This window comes from Nicotiana tabacum, chromosome 19 (assembly GCF_000715075.1).
Source record: "Nicotiana tabacum cultivar K326 chromosome 19, ASM71507v2, whole genome shotgun sequence".
Lineage (NCBI taxonomy): Eukaryota > Viridiplantae > Streptophyta > Magnoliopsida > Solanales > Solanaceae > Nicotiana > Nicotiana tabacum.
The window spans coordinates 4830844-4846214 of NC_134098.1; the positions used below are offsets into that span (position 1 = coordinate 4830844).

Sequence of the window (15371 nt, forward strand, 5' to 3'; positions counted from 1 at the left end):
CTTAATTATTTAAAGCGAGAAGTATTTTGGATTAATATTTTTCACTAAAAGTAACAGGTGACCATGAATAAAGAAATCTAATTCTAAGGTTTGTATTTCCTCTTTTTCCCTCATGAAAAATTTATATAAATGGTGGTTTTATTTTTTTGCAAGGGAATAAAGGTTGGGGTTGGAATCGTAAAAAATAATAGGACAGGATGCAAATCACAAAAAAGGAGAAAAATGTGATGGATAAAGAGGTTAGGGTTGAAATCGTAAAACTAAAATAGTACAGGATGCAAATCACAGCAAAAGATACACATTAGGGTGCAAAATGCGAAGGACTCCATTTTCTATGGAGAAAAATGTGTTCCGTATCCTAAATTAGGGCTCACTCACTGGAAAAGCCCTTTCAGAAATTTGAGGGTTTCCTTAGCCATTGAAGATGACGAGAATTTCTCTGCTGCGTTACTCTTGCAATGGTATCTCATGCTTTGCTATTTCACGTTCTGGTTCAGCAATTACAATCAGAGATTATTCTTCTTCTCAGAGCGACACATCTATTTCTCCGGCAAAGGGTAAACAGGGAGTAACTTGTAGGTTTGAGAACGTCAAGTGCTTAGATGATGCTGTGAGTCTTTTCCGTCGAATGGTAAGAATGCAGCCTCTTCCTTCGGTTTTTGACTTATCGAAATTATTAAAGACTGGTAAATATGAAGCATTACTCTGCTGTTCTTTCCCTTTTCCTAGAAATGCAGAAATTAGGCATCCCAATTAGTGATTCCATATTGAATATAGCGATTAACAATTATTGCCTAATGCATCGTTCTGAGTGTGGATTTTCGGTGTTAGCCATTTACTTGAAGAAGGGCATTCCATTTGATGTTGTCACCTTTACCACCTTACTAAGGGGACTCTTTGCGGAAAATAAGATCAAAGATGCAGTTAACTTGTTAAAAAAATTGGTGGGAGAGAATATTTGTGAGCCTGATGAAGTCATGTATTCGACTGTCATGAATGGGCTTAGCAAAAGGGGCCATACTCAAAAAACTTTTGATTTGCTACGGGTAATGGAAAAAGGAAGCACTAAGCCCAACGCATACATCTATAACATTGTTATAGATGCCCTTTGCAAAGATAGAATGCTAGATGCTGCAATTAGCCTTTTCGGAGAGATGAAACAAAAAGGCATTCTTCCAAACATTGTCACATATAATTCATTAATTGATGGTTTATGTAAGCTTGGTCAGTGGGACAAGGTTAGGACTTTGTTCTTTGAAATGGTAAATCTTAATATTTTTCCAAATGTGTGCACCTTGACCACAGTGACAGATGGACTATGCAAAGAAGGAAAAGCTGAAGATGCTGAGGAAATAATGAAACACATGATTGAAAAAGGTGTAAAGCCAGATGTGGTCACCTATAGTGTGATAATTGATGGATATTGCTTGCGCGGTCAAATGGATAGAGCAAGGAGACTTTTTGATTCCATGATTAATAAGAGCATTAAGCCTACCATTATTAGCTATAACATATTAATAAATGGATATTGTAAGAAAAAGAAATTGGATGAGGCCAAGCATTTGTTTCATGAAATTTCTCGAAATGGATTGGAACCTAGCATTGTTACCTACAATACTATCTTGCAAGGTCTATTTGAAGTTGGAAGAATTGACTTTGCGCAAAAATTCTTTGCTGAGATGCTATCTATAGGGCTCAAACCTGATTTTTGCACTAATAGCATTTTGCTCGGTGGTTATTTCAAGAATGGACTTGTTGAGAAAGCTATGTTGCTATTTCATGAGTTGGAAAGAAAGAGAGAAGATAGTGATATTGAACTTCACACTGCTGTTATTGATGGATTGTGCAAAAACGGTCAGCTCGACAAAGCTCATGCTATTTTTGAGAAGCTTTCTTTAATTGGATTGTTTCCTGATGTGATTGCACACAATACAATTATAAATGGATTATGTCTAGAAGGGTTGTTAGATGAAGCTAAAGATATGCTAAGAAATATGGAGGACAATGGTTGTTCGCCAAACAATTTGACCTACAATGTTATTGTGCGAGGATTTCTCAAGTGTGGCAAAATCACCGAAATGACAACTTTTTTAAAGGAAATGACTAGAAGGGACTTCTCGTTTGATGCTAGTACAGTAGAGTTACTAATAGACATTACAGCAAAGGATCCTTCTTTACTTAACATGATACCACAATTTCACCCGGGAAGTAAGAAGTGAATATTTATTTCACTTGTTTATTCACTATCACTATGATGCAATTTCCTTTTACCTTGGCCAAAGAAATCACATCCAATGGAATTGCAGAATCTGAAAGCATGAAAAATTTGAACATTGCTTAAGCTTTCCAAGCAAGCTTATTGAAGAGGTACACCAGTTTTCATTTTTAATTCTTTTGCCACTCTGCTTTGTGTTCAGAATCATATTTTATTGCACTATTAATGTGAAAAATAACACGAGTTTCCTTATATGTGCACATTATAAGTCTAGGATTATCATTTTCGGTGGTATTTAGTTATCTTCAGGTATTATCATTGTTTGAATTTTTGAATATCAATAACAATTTCCTGTAACTTAGAATTTGCTGTAGAAACATTATTCTTGATAGTTTCTAAGGTCTTGATTACATCAGTCATAATTGTAACAATAGAGCTGACGTGACACCATTGAGAACTCCAGGTCAGCTGAGAAGCTAGTTTCCGTGTTACGCGAGAGAGTGAATTATTGTGCTGGCATTCGTCCTGGATTTACGACATCCGGGATTCCATCCATCGATGAAATCGCTGACAGAATCAAGAAAATGCTTGCAGGATACCAATATACTCTGGTTTAACCCTGATTGTGGCCTCAAAACTCGCAAGTATACTGAAGTTAAGCCGTGCTCTCAGCAGTGGCTGGTGAATTGTTCAATGGTCCTCCTGGAGCAAACTGGACTGCAGAGGAAGCAGAAGATTCTGTTGCACATCTTGCATTAATGACACTGGCAACAGTTTCCTTGCAAAAGGTAAAACACTCATCGTCTAGGTAGTCAACCTATCTTGTATATCTCTACTGTATCTGGTTTGTATTATTTGTTGTTTTGACTAATTGAAATGTTTTCTAAACTGTTTGACGTTTTAGATCATCAAGAAGCATGTATCACCCTTTTTCCAAATTCATCCTTCCTACTCAAATGTAGAAATTGAAGGAGAAGTCTTTCATGAGGATGCTGCAAAGTCCAAGAAACAGGTAGAAGAAATGCTGCCAAGGTCGCTTACATAGCTTTAACAAAATGTAAGCTAACAGCTAATACCCTTTTTACTTTTCGACATTCTTTTGACATCTTTTCCAATTTCAGGCAACTGTTTTCCTCTGACTTGGAAGATGAATCTCCAAAACTGAACCTTTCATGGAAACTACAGAAACTAAATCTCTAAAACAGTCCACAGGTGCAGAAATGGTTACTGCATTTTTTGAGAAGTCACCTTCTTCAGTGGAATCATTGTGCAATTTTCCTAGAGAAACCAAGTCATTAGCTGCAATGACACCAACATATTCCTCCTCTCTCTCTCTCTCTCTCTCTCTCTCTCTCTCTCTCTCTCTCTCATGTTGAAATCTAATTAGTTGCTCCATACAAGTCAATTTTTACCTGCTATGATTGAGCATATTTTACTTTTTAGAAACATTGCCAAGTCAGTTAATCTTTCTACAGTATTACTGGTGACAAGTCATTGCATAATGTACTTTCATATAATTTTGGATTAGAAATCCAATAAACAAAGATAATCAGAGTACATACTCTGCTAAATATCTGCTCAACCGTGCAGTTTAACTATCTTATTAATCTAGGTCTCTCCCTCTGTTATTTCCTTTTGTTTTTAGCAAATGAAGGATGCTGCTATGGCATTTGGCTAAGAGCTCTAGCAGTTCTTAATTACAAGAAATGTCGCAGATGTCTTGGATTTGACAAAATCTTGCCATATTTTAGTTGACTAGATGACATGCCCGCGTATTCTTCTTCTTTCTTAACTGCTGCATTGATGGTTACAGGCCTGAGATGCAGAGATATTCTGTTTCTTGGTCCCATTTTCCCTTTTATCATAACTGGTTCTGCTTTATTTGTCGTGTTGAATGAGCACACATGAGATGCTGATCATCTCACGCATATATGAGTTTAAAATAGAAAGGTACATTTATAAATTTATCACAAAGTTTATTGTTTTTATTATAATATAATGTGTATTAAGTATATATTTAAGTTGCATGTTATAAGTGATAAATAAGTAGGGGTAAGGTTTGCATATACACTACCCTTCCCAGACCCCACGGTGTGGGATAATACTGGGTATGTTGTTGTTGTTACAAGTGATAAATAAGTAATCTTTTAGGAGTTTGTTATAAAATTTGTCTTTGCTTTTAATATTTATAAAATTATATATTACCTGCATTGAATTATATGTTTATAAGATTCTCACTATTTTTTATTCTCGATTGCGTAAATAATTTTTTGAAATTTAATTGCTACTAATAAAATTTTTGATAAGAGCAAATTGATTTTTTTATATCTATTCTGTTCATCCCTTTCATTATAAAACATTGTTAAATTATATGTTTGATTATCATTTTTTTATTTTTTTTTGTTTTAAAAATAGAATTTAGTGATTATATAGGTAAGTTTATAGCATAAATATCGGAAAAGAGAAAAATATCTTGATATACTAAAAACATTAAAAAAATAAAACTTGGAAGAGATAAATGTTGATACTATAGAAGATGAAATATGCATTTTACAAAGTTAATTGAGAAATGAGGGAGAGAATGACAATTATTTAAAGTAGAGGGGCAATTTGATTTTTAGCAAAGTATGGGAGTGTAAATAATTTCCAATCCATTCATCTCACACATATATGAGTTTAAAAGGGTGAGCAATTGAACTGTAGCATGAAACTTGGTGGGAAAATTATAGCGATGAGTACGTTTGCCTTAATTCGTGATAAATATTTACTTTACTAAAAGTTTCTAGAGTTTTTTCATATTTTAGCTAAGTATACTTTTGTCAAAAAAATATTTTCGCATTAAAAGGTAGCTAAATTTTGAATAGTTTTGAAAGTGTTGGCTAAAACTTAATTAAAATATGGCTATTTACCAATTTCTTCACATAAATACTTATGCTTATTTATTAGCTGACACGACCTTCTAAATTTGCTAAGTATTTTCCAAGAAATTAATGAACAAAAAATGAGTGGACGGAAATTATTTACCCCCTCAAATTTTGCTAAATATCAAATAACCCTTCTACTTTGAACAATAGTTATTCTCTCCCTCATTTCTCAATTAACTTTTTAAAAGGCCTATTTCAACCTCTATATTATCAACATTTATCTCTTTTACGTTTTTTTAAATGCTTATAGTATATCACGATATTTTTCTTCTGATATCTATGCTATAAACTTACCTATATAATAACTAAATCTTATTTTCAAAATAAAAAATAGTAATCAAGCATATAATTTAATGATGTTTAATAATGAAAAGGATGAGCATAATAAAAATAAAAAAAATTAATTTGCTCTTATAATTTTTTTTATTAATAGCAATTAAATTTCAAAAATCTAGTGCGCAATCGAGAATAAAAAATGGTGAGAACCTTATAAACATATAATACAATGCAGGTAATACAAAAAATGATAATTATTACAAGCAGAGGCAAATTTTATAACAAGCTTAAATATATACTTAATACACATTATATTATAATAAAAAACATAAATTTTGGGATAAATTTATAAAAGGACCATTCTATTTATAATTTTTATAAATTTTAAGTTATAATTTATAATAAGGTATATAATAATTTAGTTATAGGTTCGTAAAAAGTAGCATATAATTTTTGAAATTTTTTTTTGAAATTTTAAATAAGATGACACCATTAACTATTTACAATATACAAGGAGTATTAATTTAATTAAGGGAGAAGAAATCATGAAAAAGTTAGGGGCATCACCGAACCAATTAACATAGGAAGCATAATAAAATTTTGGATTCTAATCGTCCATTAAAATTGGAACTTTTGAGTACTCGATTATAAAATATTTATTCTTACACACACTTAAAAGAGTTAGTATGATGAATAAATTAACGTGATAAAAACTTCAGCATATCAAATGAGCCGCTGAGTTTCTGGCACAAACTTCTAAGAATTAAAATTGATTTGTAATAAAAGAGTGCAAATTGTAGGGCATAATTTTTAAATCTAGGAATTAATCAAGCATGCAACCTTGTAGTTGGGGCTTGGGACTTTCATGTAATTATAATGTTGCTTCAATTGAACTGAAAAAATAGATATTTTATTTAAATGTGTGTCTAAGAGTAATTAGAATTTAGTTTTCAATGGAGAACAAATACATACAAAGAACATGTTTAAACTAGGCATGCTAATTACCATAATGAAATAAACATGAGATAAATTTACTTATATTGATTTGATTCATCTTTTCTTAAATAATGGAAGAATATCTAGTTTTAATAAAAAATAATAATGTTGTAACGACACGACCTGTCGTTTTGAGCTCTAGCATGCCGTTCTGCGGTTTTGAGACCTTGAGTAGCCTCACTTTATGTATTATGACTTGCACGTGTAGTCGATTTTTATTTCCGAGAATTTCGAAGTTGATTTAGAAGAATAATTCTCAATTCGGAAGCTTTAAGTTTGAAGAGTTGAAGATTTGACTTTTGAGTAAACAATCTCGGAATCGAGATCTAAAGGTTCCTATAGGTTCGTAAGGTAATTTCGGGCTTGGGCATATATTCGGGTTGAGTATCGGGTGGTCCGGGAGTGATTCAACGCTTATTATCGAAAGTTTGTACTTTGGAAGGTTTTTAATTAGCCAAATTTGACTTAGAGTGGAATTTGGTGTAATTGTACTTCAAGCGGTGTTCCGGGACCTTGGATTAGTTCGTTTAGTTGGTTGGAACTTGTTTTGTGAAGTTTGGTCGTGATCCGGAATGTCTAAGTGAGATTCAGACGAGTTCGGCGAAGTATGAAGGTTTGAAAGCTAAGAGAGTTTAAGAAATTGACTTTGATCTTTAATTATTGGTTTCGATGTTATAATTCATGTTCTGAGCCTTTGGACAAGTTTACATAGTATATAAACATGTTAGAATGATTCAACGGGGTTCCTCGGACCTCGAGTGAGTTTTGGGGTGATTTCGGATCACTTTTGGGCCATTTTAACTGTTGATAACTGATGTCAGGGGGTGTGAATTGTGATCGCGAAGGTCTGGGCTGCGATAGTGAAGAGCAAAGTGCATTGCAGGCCTTGTGAATCGTGATCACGGAAGGTATGACCGCGATCGCGTAGAAGAAATTTTTGTTGTCAGTAGTGTGACATAAGGAATTTGGGGATGATCCAAAAATAAAAGTTGTATCCCTTTGAATCTAGTTTTCAGAAAATTAAACTGTCTGTCATTTGAAATTTTGTATAAAATGTTATGGCCATTATACTAAAGGGTGTCTGTGAAGAGGAAAACACAAGTTGTACATCGCGATCGCGGGGCTTCTTGGTCGTGATCGCGGTGAGGAAAATGATGCTAGAATACTTGTTAACTGCGATGGCGAAGAAGGTGGTCTAGCAGGTATATTAAACATCTAATATCAGAATTTTGAGTTTATTTCTTCACTATTAAGTTCTTGGAGCACGTGTAGGGTGATTCTTGAAGACTATTTTCGCCATATATCATAAGGTAAGTTATTCCTACTTGTTATGAGTTAAATACATGGATTATATATGGATTTAAACATAGAAGTTAGTGAAATTATGGGATTTTGAAAGAAAACCTAAAAATATTATTTTTGAGCCTGACCACAAAATTGGACATGAAACTGGGAATAAATCATATATTTGAGTTCGTGGTGCTATGAGTAATATTTATCTTCAAAAATTTTCGAATTTCGGAGGTTGACCTTGTTGACTTTTCGTGTGAGGTTGGTAATTATTTCTAGTTGTTAAATTACGAGTCGTTGAGTATATTTTTGATTAGTTTGCACGCTCTTTGACTAGTTTCGGATGATTTGGCATTGGTTAGAGGTGTTAGTGAGGCACTGGAGCCGGTTATCGAATTTTGGAGCTATGTAAGTCTCTTGTCTAACCTTATAAGAGAGAATTTACCCCGTAGGTGCTATATTTGTTACGTGCTACGTGTTATAGGAGCTACGCACGTACGAGGTGACGGGTGTCCGTACCTATGCTAGTTTCTTGATCATATTCGGGTGGACTTAGACTCACACCATGTTTTAATTGTATCACTTGAGTTATTCTTGCCTAATTGAATGCTTTTAGTTATATTTTAGCTTGAGAGTAGACTTGCATAGAATATCAAACTTGCTATTTTAGATACTTGAGCGCTATCTGATTAGTCGCGAAAATTATACCTCATTTTATGGATTTCTCTCACGTTGTACGTATTTGTCTGAATGTTTCTTAAATTTCATAACTCACACTTATATTCGTGAGTGAGGCCAGTGACCCATCAAAATTTTACTATTCCTTTGGGATCGGGTTGAACGCCTTAGCAGTACCATTATGGGATCAGGATGTTCGCCTCAACAATATTACGAGATACATTTAGGGATCGGGTCGTATGACCTTGACGGTGTACACTATTATTATGGATCGGGTCGTACTCCACGACAGGATATCGTGCCATCAGTCTTATAGGATTGGGTTGTTCACCTCAGCAGAATCGTGCGTAACATTTGATACAGAGACATCGTACCTATGAATCTTCCTGACTTGAGATGCGACATTTTATCTGGTATTGACCATTATGTATTCCATTCGAGGTAGTATATGATAATTGAGGATTTCGTATTTACTCTTCTGTTGAGGATTGCACATATATCTGTTTTAGTATTTTTACCTGCTATGCCTCATACATGTCTACTTTTATTATACTTTAATTATTGGACCACTAGTAAGTATCGACATTGATACCTCGTCACTACTTTTTCGAAGTTAGGCTAAATACTTACTAGGTACGCGTTGATTAACGTACTCATACTGCACTTTTATACTAATTGTGCAAGTACCGAGACATGTATATTTGGTGATCATCTGGCTGCGTAGGCGCAGTTGTTGAGAAGATTTTGCGGTGAGCTGCTCTCTATGTTACGATCCGCAACACATGGAGTTTCCCGTCCTATCCATTTACTGTACTATGTCTATTTTTTTTTACTCTAGACAGTTGTTATAATATTATTGTATATTCTAGTAGATGCCCATGTACTTGTAACACTGAGTTTTGGGGATTTAGATTCTCGTTCTAGGTTGGGATGTGATGACTCCTACGAGCCCCCAGCCCCCCTTGGGGGGGGGGGAACTAGATGTATGAGCTCACGTTGGGTTTACCCCATCCCCGTGGCAACAAGCTCCAGTGATCTCTTTCCTACCGAGGCACGCCAACTCCCACCATATTCCATATCACATTTCGTGAATCAAAGGGGAAGCCTACTCATTATGTAGAAATTATATAAAAATTAGTAAAATAATCTCTCTCTCTCTCTATATATAATAATATATATAAAAGAGGAACTTGGAGAGGTGATGTGGCACCTCTTTAAAAGCAGGGATTCAATTTATCTTTTTTTTTTATATTTATTTTTTCCCCTTTTTATAAAACCAAACCAACAACGGTTATGTTAGGATCGGGAACCCGGGTAGTGTGGAATTTAGCCAAACAACGGTATAATGACAATAACAAAGACAATGGAAGTTGATAACAACGACAATTAAAGTAGATAAATAAGACACAAATTTAATGTGATTCGGTCAAAGTGACCTACGTCCACAAGCGGAGAAGAGCAATTTACTATAACAATAAGAGTACAAAAGAGAGTATAAAATTAGAGTAAACACTCTAATTAATTCCAAATATCCTAAGAGAATAACCTCACAAGATCATTCCAAAGAAAGGGTTCACACAAGTGCTTCCCAACACTTAACTCTCATACAAAACACTCTTAATAAAGGAAGAAAGGAAAAAACAAGAATTGAAGACAAGTCTTGTTGGTGTGTTTACAAATGAGGAGAAACTCCTCTATTTATAGCAAGAAATCCTTAGCTTAATAATAGATATTATGTCATAGCAAATGTCATGATCTACAAATTTGTTATAATGGATATTATGTCATGGCAAATGTCATGAACCACAAATTTGTTATAATGGATATTATGTCATGGCAAATGTCATAAAAATTTGGCCATATTACAAATCTCCACCTTGGCTTAATTTTGGCTGACATAGTAAATTTGCTCCACCTTCTCCGCAAAAGCCCCAATGGGCATATGTCAAAATTTAACGCCATCAAAATCAGACAAGTTGTCTGATACCGAAACTGCAGTAGGGCCTATAATAGTGGAGCCCAATAAAGTATACAACGAACCAGATCTGTGTGCTTTCATGATCACAAGAGCATCTTGAAAAACTTTTAAAACTCCACTTTCACTAGTGAATTTGCACCCAAGGGATTCTAAAGTGCCCAAAGATATGAGATTTTTCTTCAACTCAGGAACATATCTAACATCGGAGAGAGTTCTCACCACATCATCGTGCATTCTGACCCGAATTGTACCTTTGCCAATAACGTTACAAGTAACATTGCTACCCAGTTGGACAACTCTACCTGCAACTGAATCATATGTAGAAAACAAGTCCCTGCTAGGACACATATGATATGAATAACCGGAATCTAAAATTCACTCATTGTCTAATCTGAAACTAGTTTCAGTTGCTAAAAATATAGTTCCCTCAATCTCATCAGTTGCTATACTAGCTTCGGCGGTGTCAGTATTTTTGTGCTCATTTTTTCTTTCTTTGTGCTTTTCTTTATTTTTCAGTTTATAGCATTCAAAGATATTGTGACATTTCTTATGATAATAGCGACACTCTAAATTACTGTATCTGGAATTGGAGTCAGATTTTCCCCTAACAAATAAGCCAACTTCCGCTTGAGTTCCACTAGCTTCCCCAGTAATATCACTATCTATCTGTTCTTTTGATTTTAAGATAGATTTAATATTCTTATAAGAGATATTATCCTTTGCATAAAGCATAGTATCTCTTATATGCTTAAAAGATGGGGGTAGAGAACAAAGCAGTAACACGGCTTGATCCTCATCTTTAATTTCAGTATCTATATTACTCAAATCCATAAGAATGGAATCAAAGGTGTCAAGATGAGAGAGAATAGAGGTACCTTCACCCATACGAATTGTATAAAGCTTCTGCTTCAGGTAAAGTTTATTTTCTACCGTCCTCTTCATATATAAGATTTTTAATTTTTTCCACATGCCTTTAGCTGTAGTTTCTACAGAAACTTCACGTAAAACCTCATTTGAGAGATTTAAAATGATACCTGCTTTTACCCTTTTGTCTATGATGGCAAACTCCTCGTCCGTTATTTTATCCGGCTTCTTCTAATTTCCTTGTAACGCCAAATCTAAGCCATCCTGAATTAGGATAACTTCCATCTTTAATTGCCACATTCCGAAGTTTGCACTTCGGTCAAATTTCTCAACATAGGTCTTTGTTAGAGTCATTTTAGCTATTGAAACTAACCCGGTTAGATCCGGCTCTGATATCAATTTGTTAGGATCGGGAACTCGGGTAGTGCGGAATTTAGCCAAACAACGGTATAATGACAATAACAAATACAATGGAAGTTGATAACAATGACAATTAAAATAGATAAAGAAGACACAAATTTAACGTGATTCGGTCAAAGTGACCTACGTCCACAAGCAGAGAAGAGCAATTTACTATAACAATAAGAGTACAAAAGAGAGTACAAAATTAGAGTAAACACTCTTATTAATCCCAAATACCCTAAGAGAATAACCTCACAAGATCACTCCAAAGAAAGGGTTCACACAAGTGCTTCCCAACACTTAACTCTCATACAAAACACTCTTAATAAAGGAAGAAAGGAAGAAACAAGAATTGAAGACAAGTCTTGTTGGTGTGTTTACAAATGAGGAGAAACTCCTCTATTTATAGCAAGAAATCCTTAGCCTAATAATGGATATTATGTCATGACAAATGTCATGATCCACAAATTTGTTATAATGGATATTATGTCATGGCAAATGTCATGAACCATAAATTTGTTATAATGGATATTATGTCATGACAAATGTCATGAAAATTTGGCCATATTAAAGGTTACTTTATTAAAGAAACTGAAAAAGTTTTACCAAATAAAACTGAAGTTATATTTAAAGTCTCTAATCAATGTAAGTAATGGTTAAGACACTAAACGATAATTTTAGAAGTTTCTTTGTTCTCCAAGGGGGAGAAAGTGAAAGTTAACCACTCAATCATGAATTTCTTTCATGGTTTCACCAACACATACACAACCTTCGTTGGAGAAGTTTTAAAGATCCCAGAGTAATCAATTTAGTTTTTCATGGATGGAATATCTATTTTTATTTCGTTTTGATGTCTTTGATGTGACGTCCTCAAAACAAAGTTATTTGTTGTCTATTAATGCAGAGCTTCCTGTGCATGACATTAACTTCACCTCTCAACGCAGCCAAAATGACAGTAAATATGTTGTTTTATAGTCTAAATGAATTAAGTATTATCTTATATCAACTCGGGAAGAAGATAAACTAATTAACGTTAAGAAGAAAACCAAAAACTAAAAAAAAAAAAAGAGGAAAAAGCTTTTCAGGTTTATATGACAAGTCAATGAATACTTGTGTTGTCATTTGTACAACACTTTGAAAAAGTAGTCTAACAACAACAACTCAATATAATCTCACTAGTGGGGTTTGGGGAGGGTTGTGTGTACGCAGACCTTACCCCTAACTTGGGGTAGAGAGTTTGTTTCCAATAGACCCTCGACATCCTTCCCTCCAAGAACTCACCACCTTGCTCTTGGGGTGACTCGAACTCACAGTCTCTTGGTTGGAAGTGGAGCGTGCTTACCATCGTAGCAACCCACTGCTGGATATTTGCACTATATATTTGCACTACTGGATATAGTGTTCGCAAGAAAAGACCAGTGCTTGAAGGTCTTTGAAAAACCTAAAAGACAATGGAATGCAGCAGGAGGAAAGGGGAAACCAAAAGCCAAAATTGGTAAAAAGAAATAGCCTCTGACAAATTAAAGAAAAGAAAATGTAAAAGTCTCTATCAAAATTTTTGGTTCTCTTCTCCTTCCTATAATGAATGTGTATTAATGTCTTGAGACTCTCAATTGAAATTGCTTGAAACTCAGGGTATAAGGAAATTTTCAGGCGTTGGATGCTAATAAAAAGCAATGTTGAAAAGAGTTTTGCTTTTGTGGAGGACTTGAGATTGCTCCAGACCAAATTATTTTACTCCTATTGTGAGCTCTTCTTTCTTTTCTTCCTTTTGGTCTTTGTGGACAAATTTTTTAATTCTTTTGAGGAGGTATTCTCAAGGATAACACTCTGTAGTATCAAGTAAATTGATTTGGTTTAGTCCGGGGCGGCCCAACCTCGTCGGAGGCCTAAAACAAAATCTTAATAACAGGCTATATATATATATATATTATTTAATGAATATCGTTTTTAAAAAAATTAGACAAGTAAGGATGTAGAATTAAAAAAATAAGAACTTAGTTTTATAAAATACAGAAAATTAAATGAATTTAACGTTGATTGCATCACAGCTGAAATGGGAGAACCCAGAAAACATAAGTGATTCCTTTTTTTTTTTTTTAAGTAAGTCCCTTTCTATATTTGGTAACAATTCAACTTTAGATTTTCTTTTTACCATTAATGAGATGAGATGATTTCTAGCCCAAAAACTTCTATCATTTATTTAAGATTACAAATTTTAAAAGTCTTTCTTTATTTCATAAAATCCATGTCCAGGCAAACACTTTCATATAAATTGGGACGGAGAGAGTATAATTTATGTAAGAAAAATAAATAATAAGTTAGATTATTAGATATAGTTACGTGAACAACTAATGAATAGAGAAATATAATTAAGTAAAAAAGTAAAATAAGATTGATAGAAAACTATTTTAGTTATATTAATTAGAGGAAGAAATCGAGTTATTAAAAATTAATATGACAATAAAAAAATAAATTTATCAATAATAAAAGATAATTATATAAATAATATACTACTATATATAGAGAAATACTAGTAATTTTGGGGCCCTTAAATATTTGGGGCCTAAAGGAAGTGTTGGGCCGCCTCTGGGTTTAGCAATAGGATGGTTGAAGTGGAATTCAGCCTTTTCTTTTGCATTTAGTAAATAGTATTGTATAATATATCTACAGCCTTTATATGGTGTTGTTTTCCAACCTTTTTTTTTCCTTTTAAAGTTTCGTTTTAAAATAGTAAACTTTTAAGGATTTCTAATTACCATATTCTCCGTATGTGTATTGAATATGGTTGGATTATTTGTCCTTTTACTACAGACTAGAGGTTCCGTTAATTTTCCTTGAATCACCCTCCCAGAAGACACTTTTTCTAATTATTAATGTCAAGACCCTTTTAATCAGTTGCATCTTTGATCATAACAATAATATATGTCAAATAATTCATGCTAAGAAACAAAATACTAAGGAAAAAGTCCTAGATTATAAAATTACCATTTTCTCACTGTTTGATTATTTCCATTTTATGTTATTTTAATTCAGGCACACAAATATTGAGTTAACTGGGTTGTTTCATATTTAACTTCAACTATCTCTTTGTAAAACATTTATATACAGAATCCGAAAAGAATCATGATTTTTTTTTATTAGTAATGCTTGATTTTAATAAAAAGTATAATGTTAACATTTAATCATATTTTGATCTTTTTTAAGACCGCGCGAACAACGGGCAAATACACTAATTATTATATAGAAGAGGGAATTAAAAATGACAAGAACAAAATAAATATTTATGTAGGATAAAGGGAGAGCATGATAATTATTCATAGTTGACGACTTGACAGAGAGATTTGATTTTTATTTGCAGGGTAGAAGAGTTTTTGGCTAAAATCATCCCTCAACTATGGCTCAAAATTAGAGTACATCCTTGTGTAATATTAGTGAACAAAAAATATCCCTTAACTATCCAAAAAAAGGCAAGAATCATCCTTCCGTTAATTCCCGTTAAGAAACTAACAGCTGCAACCAAAACATGTGTCAAGCACGTTATTTTGATGTTTTTTAAGACCGCGCGAAGCGCAAGCAAATACACTAGTTATTATATGGAAGAGGGGATTAAAAGTGACAAGAACAAAATAAATATTATGTATGATAAAGGGGGAGTATAATAATTATTCATAGTTGACGACTTGAAGGAGAGATTTGATTTTCATTTACAGGATAGAAGAGTTTTTGGCTAAAATCATCCCTCAAC

General features: G+C 33.6%; 1 pseudogene; it reads left to right on the forward strand.

Moving 5' to 3' along the window:
• Positions 1-280: 280 nt before the first annotated feature.
• LOC107788340 (uncharacterized) lies at positions 281-3813 on the forward strand (annotated as a pseudogene).
• The last annotated feature ends 11558 nt before the right edge of the window (positions 3814-15371 follow it).